The 14,515-nt window shown below is 41.8% G+C and overlaps 1 protein-coding gene across 3 annotated transcripts in view; it reads right to left on the bottom strand.

The window, feature by feature from the left end:
* Nucleotides 1-14,515, bottom strand: part of HPCAL1 (hippocalcin like 1) — a 63,413-nt gene that overhangs the window by 33,211 nt on the left and 15,687 nt on the right. The gene's annotated exons all lie outside the window — the stretch shown is intronic.

The following is a 14,515-nucleotide window of genomic DNA, read 5'->3' as shown; positions in this document are numbered from 1 at the left end:
AGGACGGCAACTTCCCAAAATACTCAACTGAAGAACCCACTATTAACGTAAAGAGCTGACCACAGCTATTCCTGGAAGCAGAAGACAGCAATTGTAATCCTCCAGCTGCTGAACTAGAAAATGGCAATTCCAAATTAGACACTGTAAATAGCAGTAAGTGCTCAATGAGAGCAACTCTGGAGGCGACTGTAATCATGGAGAGGTGATTTAGGGAAACACAAAAACTCATCTTTTCAATTTCCCATAAGCTTTGAGGAATCCAAGGAACTAGGTATGGAAGTTAACTAGACTGAAGTGCTCAAGAACACACTTGTAAGAAGATTAGAATATCTGTATGGCAAAGATGAAAAAAAAATAATTGGTACTGATCAACTCCAAACAAAGTAGTGGAGATATCTAGGCAATGAGTCCCAGTCTAGCTGGAGGAAAAGAAAATATCACTAAAAAAGGGATTTTTAGGAACTAAGTAGAGTGTATGTGAGGAATGGAAAGGAAGGGCTGTGCATCAAAGACAGCTGTGTCAGAGGTCAGGAAACAAAGGGGTAAAGAGAAACTGCCAAAGTCAAACTGAATTAGATCATGCAAATAGAAATAAAGAACAAAGATCAAAATGTTCTTCAATGAAACAAGTTTTTTTTAAAAGATAAAGGAAAGTGGAAACTTACAGCACTTGGCTGACGTATCTTAAAAGCACAAGAAGGGAGAGGAGCTTTTGCTGTAACTGTATCAGGATGGGGAACAGTAGATGGAAAAAATAAACCCATGACACTTACAAAAAAACCCTTCAAATTATTAAACAGCCCATGATCAAATTGAACCTGAAAGTGTGGCAGTTTCTAGTTGGAGGGAGGTGAACAGCCACTCTGCAGGGCAAGCACCCAAGAGGGAACCAATTTGTTTGGGCTGAAGTGTACTCCCTCCTCGCTGTAACAACATTTACTACCAACACAGCCTCATGAAATCTGCTATTTTGAAACATGCTGACCACAACCAGCTCACAGAGAAACCTAAACAACAGGATGATGAGGTAGAATCTCACAATGTGTGCAGAAAAATATCTTAAAAATAAGATTAAATGAGATCAATTGCCACCTGTAGCCTCATCCCACAGCACCCAGAGGCAAGGATGCTCTTGGTGCTCCCCTTGCATCCCTCTTCCTGACCTCAGCAGAGGTCTCCCACACTTGGAGGTTGAGAGGAGGGGAGACTACTTATCTATAGGCACTGGTTATTTGAGTAATTTTTGAAGAGGCACCACAGCTACCCCACCAAAACAGTAACACTCTATTACTGGCTTGGAGCAGTCTGTCTCATGTTTACTTACTAAAATTTGGGAGCAAATGCATTAAGACCAAAACCAAGCTTTGCTCTGAATAATCTTAACATAGCACAGATATCTCCCTGGAGTTCACTCCCAAACTTCTGCATCCTGAGCAAACACAAACTACATAATTTATAAGCCCTGCAGGAATAGTTTCTTCCACTATATGGAATTAAGAAAGGTGGTTCATGTACCTGAGAAAGCTGGGACTGTAAAAGTGGGCAGTAGGAGCCACTGTCAAATTTTCTCATTCTCCAATGAAAGCGTCGCTGTCTGAGCATAGAGTTGCCTTTGAGAGAGAAGAAAATATTTCCAAGTGCAGACAAAATGTGCAGTAGCTTCATCAAGTCGTGGTCAACCATGCACACAGCAACTGGCTTTTTTGCCTGATGTTTACTGAGAGTTAAACTCAAAACCTCTGCAACAACAGAGTTGGCACCATGCAAGCCAGAGAAGCAAACCTATTATTGTCCAGAATTGTTATTACATTGTATTATTAACCAAAACACCTTAAGGAAAAGGTTAAGAAGCTGTGAGTAACCCCATGACTTATGCCCAGCTCCACTGCTGCTCATCAGCTCCAAGCTTGCTCAACAGCACATACAACCAAATGTATCATTGCTATTCAGAGTAATGAGGAACAGCTTAACCTCTAACCTTAGGTCACATTTGAGGACACCTCTTTAAACAGAAAGACAATTAAAACCAGAACTAGCACACAGGCAGGTCCACAGAATCAGCAGGTGTTGGACGTTTCCTCTGAGTCAGTTGTCTCTATGCAGCATTGTACATAGTGTTATGATTTGTAGCTGTAAAAATGTTAAAAATTTACAAGTTTATAGAATGCATGAAGAACCAATCTGGAATCTTTTTTGTGGTCTTGCATTTTCTCTTGGAAACTACTGGATTTACAGTCTTTAGTCACCTCCCTAAATTCAGCTGCAGATTCAACTCCTTATAAGCATGGGAAGTTCTCTCTCCACACTACATAGCCAAAAGCAGAGACCTTCTGAGAAGAAAGCCAGAATATAAGCAAGTATTCCTATTACAAAGACTGCTCCAGACAATGAGATGATCAATGAGTATTTTCACATGCTCTGCACCTGATGCCACTAACATAAAGCAAAACACTAGTGACCTCCCATCGACAAAATCTTTCAAGTACCATTGTGTATCCAGATTAAACATGCGCTTAAGTGCACAAATAAATCCAACCAACCCCAAGATAATTTAAGCACATGCCTCAAATGAAATACAAGACTGGATGTTCTGGCTGAGGGCAGACTTCAGAGCCTTTCTTTACACACTTTTCAGTAGAAGAGAGAAGCACAGTGCTGAAGCAAAGGAGGAGACTGAAAAAGAACCAGTCCACATATCACAATTTATTTTACTGTCAGTGTCTTATCTTTAAATCAGACTTGCAGGGAAAGAACAGCAGGGAAGAGGCTCAGAAATTGTTTCAAAGACACTACTGCACTGGCTGTCTGGTAGTAGATTAATCATTTAGTGTCAACCTAGCAATAACTATAATTGTTTTGGAAGACATTCATATTGCAAAATTATAAGTGCATATAGTAACAGTGAGTCAAGTAAAATCTAACCCTTCTTCATTTTACATTTGCTTTAGACACGGTTTCTCCAGTACAGAAAGAACCAACTTAAAGGAAAAACCCCCATCATGTGGATTGAAGTTTATTGATTACCCAGACACTAATTCCAGCCCAGCTATTTGAGAGCTCTCCAAGGGGAAAGGAACAGATAGTATTTACAGAAACTGTTTCTAATGAGAAAACCTGAAGGCAAGGAAGGTGAACCTGAGAGCAATGAGTACCAATTTTATAGAATATAAACAACTGTTTGCCCTTGTAATTGCATTTGTCCTTCTAACTACAGTCCCTATGCTGTGCCTTCCTCCAGAAACACCCACTGCTCGGCAAGGGTGGCCAAAACTGGATTACATCACTGTAACTATGATAAGCATGTAATGACTTGAATAATCTCACTTTTTTCAGGGAAAGCCTTAAGTTTATCAGTTTTTTAAAAATGCCAATAAAATGCAGTAAAATGCCAGTAAAACCAATATCACAGAGGGACTACCCCCTTTTGCCCAGTGATTTGAACAGCACAGTATTGAATAGAGCTCTATGATGAAGTACGATTTTATTTCTAAAACAAAACCTAATGTACCAAGCAGCTAAGTTCACTTCAGAGAGGGCACCATGACCAAGGAAATTACTTTTCTTAAAAAAGAAAAAAAAGAGAAAAAGAGAAAAGAGAACAAGAAAGAGAACGAGAAAGAGAAAAAGAGAAAAAGAGAAAAAGAGAAAAAGAGAAAAAGAGAAAAAGAAGAGAAAAAGAAGAGAAAAAGAAGAGAAAAAGAAGAGAAAAAGAAGAGAAAAAGAGAAAAAGAGAAAAAAAGAGAAAAAGAGAAAAAAAGAAAAAAGATAAAAAAAAAGAGAAAAAGAGAAAAAGAGAAAAAGAAAACAAAAAAGAAAACAAAAAAGAAATAAGGCTAATTCTTCCAAGTCTTCTCCTGACAAGCCAATTTTGTTGAAGGTAGTGATGAAGTCTCCTTTGTTGGCTAAAGACCTAAGCCAGTAGGACCTTCACATGGTTTTCTGCAGGCAGAAGACACTCGCTCCTCCAAAGCTAATCCCTGTTACACTCCTGTGTCATAGCTACAGGGTGCCAAGGGTGCTGAAGCCCCAACACTTGGGGTAAGCAAGGAACCCTGACCACGCAGCTCTCACAGCTTCTAACAGCCCTGGGCTCAGCAGGCACTGGATTTGCCTTCATCAAATATGAAGTACCTGCAGCTTCTCCATCATTGGAGAAAGGGAGCTACAAGAGAAATTAATGAGAAGAAACCAACTACAGTCTAAAGAATGCTCTGAAACTGAGCTACAGCTGAGCTTGCATGAGAAGAGATTTTGGGTTTCATGGACAAGCAGCAATGACAGGAGAGGAATTAAGTAAACAGACATTTGCCAAATATAACTTTCAAAAACAGTTTGTCAGAAAATGGCAACTTTGGTGGAGTGAAGCAATAGGATGGAACGGACATTCTCACAGCATCACATTTTTATTTAGAGAAGATGACCAAGAAAAAAATAAATACATTTTGCAGATGGTCTGTCTCCGAGTGGCCCCGATAAAAGCTGCTGCACCCTGACTCTGGGCCAGCCACATTCCATTCCCAACTGCACAGCCTGCAGAAGCATTAGCAGTAATTAAGAAAAGCCAACTGTAGTGATAAGCCAGATGTCTATAAAAGAAATACATGCTGCAATGATATATTTATTTTTTCTCCTACGTTTTGGTGGACTAACGTGGTACACTCCTTAGAAAGACATTTTTCAAGTGCTTCACAGTTATTCCTCCAGCACTGACTCACTGAATCCCAGATGGAACTCTTGGCATCACTCATCCCAGCAGGTCTCCAGGACAGCACCAAAGACTTAATGTGGGGTTACCATGAAGATACTGCTCTTTCAAATTGCCACACAGGTGTCTGAAGGCACACTTCCTGGGAATTGGCTGCAATCTCACAAAAAACATTGCGAACCACTGATCTAGTCGAATACCTTTTCATTCAAATAATTTCTCCAAGAATTTTGGCACCCAGCCACCATCCATTTGGCCTATACCACCTGTTTTCAAAAGTTAGCCAGAAACTGTTTTCTTCAAACAGTGGTGTTCTGCTACTACTAAGCAGGCAAAGGGTGCACAGTTTTTGCTGTGGTAGAGGTAGATAGGGGAATTTGATCATTTTGTGTCATCTGCCTCTTTGTACCATATATAACTCAGTGCTCACTTGTGCAGCTCACTGGAAGATTAGTTGGCTCGTTCAGACAGGCCAGGGTAGACTCTTAAGACGTTTAAGTGATTTGGGGCACGATGATCATCTGTCTCCTCCCTGCCCACAATTATCTGTTCCACGGCCCCTGTCTGTGCTGGGGTTGAGCATGCTGGGGAAGTGAGCAAAGCAGAGGAGCTGAGCTCCTTCCACCATGACCAGAAGCATCTCTTCTCCCTCAGCTTTCAGTGGTTTTAAGAAGTTGTCACTAAGGGAGCACCAATCCCATCAATGATCCAGGATCCTGCTCATTCCACCTAAAGCTCAGTGTTTCAAATGGCAGGGAAATTAAACAACAAAGCTTTGCAGTAAGCTAATAAATCATTGTGTATCTATGCTCAGATGGTTGTAAGGAGCATGACAAACTTGAAACAGCCTGCAAATTTCTAAAATTAAACAGTTCTTGGTGTTACAGAGGTCGGCCATCTGTTCAAATGTTCATGTTTTAGTAATATAACTCACTCTTCTCTCCTAACTCAAGCATATTCCCTAGGAAAAAGAGAATGTGACTCCCTAGGAAGAGGGGAATATGGCTGAAGTCACCACAGCTAGACAGCCCTCCTCTTCCATGAAGAACTACCCACAGAAAGCACTTTTGTGGTTGGGACAGACTATGGAGGCAAACAAGAAAGGTGGTGGAAAGAGTAGTAAAATATCCAGGTCTCACAGGAGAGCCAAAGCCTGCAGAGAGCCAAGACTGCTGGTGATGTTCACAAGAGAACTTGTCAGGTTCTGAAAGCTGTGCTCAACATCACTGACTTGTCAGGAAACTTCTGGACCTCTGGCCCACCCTCCATCCCATCCTTCCTAACCTCTGCTCAGTCTTGCAGGGCTCCTAGAAACATTAGCTTTAAACTGCCATCCCATGACAGTGAAAAAGTAAAATATGACCGCTCTCAACAGATTTCACATGCATTTCTAGTGGAACTGCTTGCTTTATAAATTTGAAATTATCTGGAGTTATTCAGCAAGCAAGGCCAGTCCCAGGCTGAAGATGGGTTTAGAGAGAATGAAGTGGGTTTCAAGTTGTGTATGGTATGAAGAGACAGGACACAAAACAACCAAATTCTGTTATCTGACACCCTTTCACAGTCTGGGTTATTCTGTCCTCTTCTCTATTCCTGGTAATAAAAGGAGGAACAAAAAAACCCCATGAGTTCTGATAAAGGTGAAGAACAAGTGGGACAGGGAGACAGAAGCCAAACAAGCTCTTTCAGGAAGAAACCAAGCCTGGGCAGGGGAATAGCAAAAGTTAAAATGATGCGAAAGTGGTTGACTGAGAAAAGGTTGGTCTTCTGCAACCATCAACCTGCTTAAAATGTGTCTTCCAGGAAACTGGCCAATGCATTTCAGATATGGGTAGCGACTGTCTGTCAGGACCTCTGGCGTGAAGGAAAAAGCAAAACATGCATCATTAGACCTTCAGCTTTAGGCTGGGAATGATGTCCTCAAAGGAGACAAGACAACACACTGCTTTATTGTGTACAATTTTAAACCAGCAGGAGTTGGAACAGGTTTTGATGAAGACATTTGGATAAAATTCTGTGTAACAGAGACATTGTGCAGAACTACCTATTGGGTTAAACACTAAGCTGAGTTTAGATGGAGAAAAGTGTCTCCATACTAATTTGTAAACCCATCTTGGAATAGGTGTGAGTCCTTGGGATTGCACATGGCTTAATTCAGTGGAATAACAGTGAATGAATTACTGAAAACATTGCCATTCATTATATTCTAACACCTCCAGTTTAAAGCCTAGTAAACACTTTACAGCTTGACCTCTGGGAAGAATGTAAAAGCAGTACTACAGCACCAAACCAAAATATTTTCCTGTGTTTTTTTAAAGTCAATAGGACCTGTATTTGAAGAATGGTAGCCTCAGGGAATCTGTTTCACTGCAAAACCATTTAGGCAGCTGTCATTAGTTTAAAAGCCCATTTTTGTCTAACGACTGCTGTCTCACATGCTCCCAATGCCATGCATCATAACTGTCATCCCTAAACCTTAGATTTATGAAAGCATACAACAGCAGCATTATACTCAGGGGTCTGCTGATATTCCCATTATTAAACCACTTCTTACAAGTTTTGGCTTGTGTTTAGGCGTAACAAATCCTGTGTTCTGCATGGGCGCTGCTCCATTCCCCCAGGATGCCTGGGTGTCCAGGCAGAGACAACATCATCCCCGAGTGGGGCATCTTGCAGAGCTTGGGAGAAGGATGCTTGAGATGCAATGAGAAATAAAATAAAACTTTTACATTTATTTAGATATCCTTTATCATCAAGGGAAGGATTCAGAAGGGATGGAAAGCATGGTAAGGTGCACTCTCCTACTAAGTCACACCTTATCCAGGGTGCAGAGAAAACATGGCTGCAGGGGAACACTACCACAAAGTTGTTAATCATCTGGAAACAACTGAAGAATGAGATAACTTGCAAAACCAAACTCCTTTTCCTAGAGTCCCAGCCTATGATCTTTAAAACACACTGATTCAGGAGGACACTCCGAAGTAATTTCCCAGGTACTGCACAAAATACATAACTTAGTACCTGCCTGCTGTGAAATGCCTTTTGCACCTGCTGTCTTCTATCAGTCCTCCACTCAGCTGCCACTTTGCAGGTAAATTCATCTCCCACTATCTTTGTAGTGGAGAACAGGGACCATTTAATCTTCTTACCTCACTCTGTGACTGAAGAGCAGAGTCTATGAACAGTACTTGGTCAAACTTAAATAACCAACCAAACCCCAAGCAAAACTAAAGAAAAAAAGCTCTTTTTTTCAGATTCAAAACAGTTAGAAAACACATGAAGACTCAGGGAAGATATTCTTGGCATATTCTGAAACCAATGAGTCCAAGATTTTACATTCTGAAGTTTCTATTTTCAGACACTTATATTAACATACCTATCTACTGTGCTCTTTGTTACAGTGTTAAAGTATTTCATCATCATTTAGAGAGAAGATATTTTTACCTAGAAAAGAAGGATTTAAAAACAACCTGCCTTAGTGATTCCAGTATAAATTATCAGAACTAGATAATTAACTATTCTGACAAATAGTAATAGTAAATAATAAGCAATGAGACATGAAATACACCCATAAGGATATATGTCTTAATACTGATGTGCCATAAAATAATTTTTGGATGGTAAATCCCTTAAATGAAATTTTCTCCCCAAATTACGAAAAGTAACATTTTTTCCTAAATTATTTTTCCCATGGCATTTCACTGAATAAAATGACAAATTATATTCCCTTTGAAATTCAATGAAAGCCAAATATGATTTTTTGGTAGAATGAAAAATTCTGTAGTTTAATCCACTTCATCTTTACCATAACAGATTTACTACATTCCATTTACTGATAAAATCAATATTGAGACAATTAATTCTTGGGCTTTAGTGTGTAAGATAGCCAGCCAGTTAACAAGCACCTAGCAAAGAAAATCTCTCCCACAACTCCCACACCAAAGCAGGAACACAGCTACAGCTGGGATCTACAGCCCAGTCTTCTTCCAGCTCTCCAATCCTGTCTGCACGTGAATAGAATGGAGCAGTTTAGTTGGAAAAAGACCTAGAGCAACCATATAGTCCAATTTTTAATTAACATAATTTTTTCTCTTCCTTCTAGCATGGCTATTCTCAGACCCAGTGTGCATCCCATGTCAAAATTATCTACGTATTTTATTACAGCAAAATTGGCAGTTTATGTTCCTCTACCCGAAATGGTACAATAGAGATCAGACTTCACCAGCTGATTTCCATACCTAATACAACAGCTTGTGGTAAGCAGGAAACAGGACTGTGCAAGAGCTTGGCTGTGGAGCTGCACTGGCAAACCCACAGCATCTTCTCACCCCTTCATGCTGTGCTGCCCACACCAAACTGTGGAGCATCCAGCCACGACTACTAGGGTTTTTTTCTGTGTAAGGTAGTAGTCAAGCAGTTATTGAATGTTATTCTGCATTCCTGAGAATTAAGGAGAAGGCTGTAAAAATCCCCATTATTAAATGCTTCCTTCATTTCAAATGAAGGCTTGATGGGGATGGAAATGCTCATTTTGTCTCTCTGTATGTTCATACTCACACAACTGCAGACCACATTCAAGACAACCATGGCTGCTGCTTGTGGTGGCATTCCCACCAGGATCCTGCTGCCTTTGAGTGCCATGAGCCAATTAGAGCAATTAAGCTGTTCATCAGCCAGGCTGTCCTGGGAGACAAAGCCCAGAGGGATACCCACATTCAGCCTCTGCCTCCATCACCTGTCCTTCCAAATGCCAATGAAGGTCAGAAAGATTCTTAGAAATCCCTCCTCAGGAGATAGTGCTGCATTCCCTGCCCTGGAGCAGCCCCCATCCCAGTGAATCCTGGAGGTGGGAAGCTTAGGGATGGCAATGTCCTTTCTACCGAGTTCCCCAAAAAGGGAGCTGCATCCAAGCAGCTCACAGGAAACATTCCCTGGGCTACTGTAACTCTCCTATGCAATTGCTAAATCACCAAAGCAATGTTGTGAAGTAGTTTTTGCACCCACCATCTTTGCAAACCATGCTGACTTTTTAGTGGTAACTCCACTCAGACCCATTGCAAAGGAACTTATTTCGATCAACTTCATATTTGTCCCAATTGAGGAAAATCATACCTCATCTCATTGCACTCCCTTTTCAAGAAAGGCCATGATTTTTCCCCCTCCCCTCTGGAAACAATAGCTGGCAGTCTATCCAACCTGCAGGGATCCAACTGGATAGACACGCTGTCTGTAGATATTTCTGACTGCATCCCTTAGCCAACCTCAGCCCTAGGATGCAGTCAGAAAGTAAGGATGCATTACCAAGGTACCAAGCTGCTACAGGGTAACGAGAAGGAGCTGAGCAAGGTAAGGATCCATGCCAAATTACCATTTTTTTTTAATTAAGATTGGTGGGGCCTAATATAAAAGCCAGCAATGTGGAGGGACAGAACTGCTGGTCATGGGAGGTCTCATTTGCTCGAATTAGATGGCTCCTCAAGGGCTCAGGTGGGTGAAACCCACAGCATTCCCTTGGTGACTGCCCAGCTAATTCCACTGAGCATCCCCACACCTTGCTTCCTCTCACACCAAAGCCCCCCACCTATACCAAAGCTTCTCCCAGCAAGTACCAAGTCCCCGACACCATAAGCCAAAGCACCCTCTTATTTTATTCCAAGCCTGACTAATATGATGGATGTCACAAGAAAATTAAAAACTTAGCAACTCATTGTAGAGAAAAGGGGAAAAAAAAAGTTTTGAGTTCATGACTAATCTTTGCAGCTCTTGCCATGGACAGGATTTGTACAGCCATGTTGATTTTTTATAAAAATAGTAAATCGTATTACACCCATGCTGCAAGACCAAAGATTCACAACGATACCTTAATACAGCTTAAATAAAAATAGCACTACCTGAGTCAATCTGAGCATGATAATGCTTTGTAATCCCACACTCTTAGGGGATGAACAGTTGTATAGCAGTGAATCAACACGAGATACTTGCATTAGGAGACACTTCTTTTTCATGCTATATAGCAGCATCTCTACAAAATGGAGAAGGCAGGTGGTGCTTGGGGGAGCACAGTGCACAATGGGGAAAAAAGGGCAATTATAGAGCCCCTCTATCTTCCAGCTTGGAAATCTTGGCTAATAGTTAACTTTTAAAAAAGGAAAGCCTGCTTTTAAACTTTCCCCATGACAGTAAAGAATTAAGGAAAAGTTTGAATTTTAGAAGTTTTTGAAAAGTGAACAATCCCAAAGCTTGTGTGCACTCACGCAGAAGATTCATTCACTAAAACAAACACAGATGAGCAGCAGTGTTGCACATTCATTTTGGGACTTTTTTCTTAACATCCTTGAATGAGCAAACAATGTATATGGAAAGCAAACATACAATACAACATAGGAAAGTCTCAACACAGAAAACGTCAGTAAAACCTATTTATAAAAAAAATATAAAAGACAAAGACTCAAATAACATTTTTAAAGGTGGTTAAGGAAAAAAGTGGAAGCTCTGATTAAGGACACATTAAACCATAATGAATTATTTTCAATTACTTTGTTACATAAGCTACTCACAAAAGGTACTTCATTTGCTATTGTGCTCCCCATTTGTTATTTTTTAAGACACATTTTCCATTTAATTGCACTTCCGTCTCCCCTCCCTGCACCCACGGTATAGTTTTATGTATGGCAGGCATTTGGCCCTGGCAGCTCCCTCCAGACACCAGGGAAAGGTAACAGGAAAAGTTAACAGAACCGCTCCCTTTCCCCAAGAGGACTTGATTTTGAATTCTGAAACAAGGCAGATTCTCAAGGCTGTAATGCCGATGATGCCCAGGGGAAGAAGAAAACAGCCTCAAATTCCCACTTATCTTGCCTGCTCCCTTCTCCTCCTCCAGTGCTCAGCCTGGCCCTGCTGATGGCTTTTTTCCTTCCTGCAGAGCCTGAATGTTCACAGGAAGGGTGATCCCATGGGACCCTGGATATGGAGACACAGGTGGGCTACAGAGAAGGCAGGGAAATGCTGACAAGGGCAGTAGAGATGGAGCTGTGCTAGAAGGCACCAGGACTCAAGGATGAGGAGATCCTGGTGAGTGGGTCTGTTCTAGTGATGGAGAAGATCCCAGAGCCAGGTCAAAGGGAGATGCCCATGGCTTTGCTCTGTGCACAGAACACACAGCCTATTTCCAACAAATATCCCAACACTAATGGCAAGAACATTCCCTGATTTCTACGTCTTGCCACAGGTGATCCTGAGATATGTTCAGAAGCTCAACACTCCAGGACTTCTTGCAACCTCCCATTCAAGGGGACCCTCCTTCCCACAAACATAAAGGTTACAGAGATTTCAACTCAGCTTTCAGTTTAAAAATGGAATGTTTCTCAAAGCCAGTTTGGTAGGACAGATCTGTCAGTCTGGCTGCAAAAGGTTTCACTTTCATGTTGCATCAAACACACCAGCTCTGGACCAGAAAAGCGAGGAGCCCTGTTCCAGCCTCAGAGCCCCATGTCTATGCAAGCCACAGGCAGTTTCTGAAATGATGTTCACACCATTTCATGTCCCATCCTCTGCCTTCCTTGGCCACGGGTCACAGACACATATGTGCTCCTCCACAACAGCACAGAGGATACAGCAATGCCAGCACCACAGCCTCCCTGCATTGCACCCAGGACAGAGACAGCCCTCCCAGCTCCAAGAGCCCTGCTCACATCCCAGCTCCAACCTCCCAGCACAGTCAGCCCAGCAGCACCCTGAAACACAGAGGCACAAGGCCCCTGACACTGCTGTCCATGCAGGTGTCCTGCCAGGGTGGCCCTGACACGAGTACATGTCCCACTGTGTGTCTGCCTCCCTCCTCTCCCCTGCCCAGAGCTGCTTATGTGCTTACAGGCAGAAACACAGGTAAGCAGCTTGCTGCATCAGAGTCTGTGGTATCCTAGCAGGAGAGCACCCAAACGCCTACTCCCCAGTTCCCTGGCCAGCACCCTCACTGCCAGATGTGCTCAGCTGGGGTAAAATTCAAGCTACTTTCAGGCATGTTCATACACATTTTTGTTTCATACTTTATCCTGAAGCCATCCACATGCCACTGGCCACACATTGCATTTTGGAAAATGCCTATCAGGCTCAGCACTGGTCTGCTTTCCAATCTGTCTCTAACTACATGTTAAACATGAACTGACACAGCCAGAGCACGGTAAGGCTCCATACAGGAGCTGTTACACTCTGGAGATGTACTTTCACCTGGTGTAGATCACATAAATTCCCAAACTGAAACAATGGATTCACCTGAACTTGAAAAGGCAAGGAGGAATACAGACCATTAAAGCATCAAAAAATGTGATGTACAAACACCTGACTACTCTAATCTCTGCTAGCAAAAGTGCATCAGGAGCCCAAGCTACCCCAAAAGGCTGCAGGAGCTTCATGATTTTGAAAGCACTACCCAAAGGGACTACCCAGGAGAAAGACATATTAACTATGGCAAACAGCCTCGAGTATCAAGTGGTTTTTTACTCACACCCTGTCCGGGTGTTACCTGAAACAAGAAGACAAGAAAATCCAATTTTAAGTACAATTTAAAGAGACAGCTCAAAATTACCTGGATTTTACACACATGGTATTACTGTCATCCATCTCATACTCCCCTCTGTCCTCAGAGGAAGAGTTTTGTTTCATTTTTCAGCCTCTCAAAAACAGATCCACTGAATATTCAGGTCCCAGTACAGAAATCAGAAGTACAAACTAAGCAGGTTTACAACACAGATCCCATCGTAGCTGCAGGGCTGGGGAAGAGGAGGGGTTCATAAGCCACTGCTCACAAGAGCATTTTGGTGAAAGGCACATGAGATTCACAATCTGGCCTTGTAAAACTCGAATTTTAGGAACATAAGCGTCAATAGAGGGAATAAGGATAACACAGCTTGCTAAGCTTTGTTTTCATTGATGAAAGATGTAGTTGATAACATACACATTTAAGGGGCATTAAGTAAGCCCCTTATAAACACAAAATAACCATTTTTCTAGCCCAAATGAACACATTTTAGGTTGACATGCCAAACTCCATCATCCTCCCCTGCCCTGAGAAATTACCAGTGCAGATGGGTACATTTAAGCTGTATGGACACTGCATATCAACCTGGGACCATGTGTATCTAAAGGCATCTGATGTATGGGAAATACACAGATTTGAAAGACAGAGAATGTATGGGAAATACACAGATTTGAAAGACAGAGAAGTCCATTAGAGGTTTGGGGCATTCCGCCATAGTTCATTAGTCAGTCTGAACACACAAGAGCTCTAATAGCTTGTATCCTGTGCACTAGGGAAATGCAATGAAAGAATGAACTTCCTGAGGAATTAATGGGCAATTATATAATTTGCTTAATCTCATGGGAAAGAAATCTAGAATTGAAAGAGGAAACAGCATATGTATTTCTCTAGAAACAACAAAAACAAACAGCAAAGGGTGTCACAGAGCAGAGTCCCAGCTAGCACTGTTGGAGAGGTCACCTCCAGCAGAGGAAAAGAAATTGCACTGATTTACCTCAGTGTAAGTGGTGGCTTTGCACCTGCAATTGCACTTCATTGGCAGTTCTCAGAGATCTCATCCTCCTGCAGCCCTTGGCTGATTTAATGTTTCACTTACTCACAAATAAGAACCTAATGAAGTGCATATAAATGAAATATGTGGAAGTCTCGAGTGCAGGCAGAACAAAATCAGTCACATGTGGCAGAGATTAGCATGAGTTATGCAGCTTATTTAACTCTCTGGAAGTTGCATTCCTTTAGATTAACACCTTAGGACAGAACAGAAAGAAAAAACC

This window comes from Lichenostomus cassidix, chromosome 3 (genome assembly GCF_008360975.1).
Source record: "Lichenostomus cassidix isolate B80296 chromosome 3, HeHo_3.0, whole genome shotgun sequence".
NCBI lineage: Eukaryota > Metazoa > Chordata > Aves > Passeriformes > Meliphagidae > Lichenostomus > Lichenostomus cassidix.
This window is presented reverse-complemented; position numbering and strand designations above follow the sequence as displayed.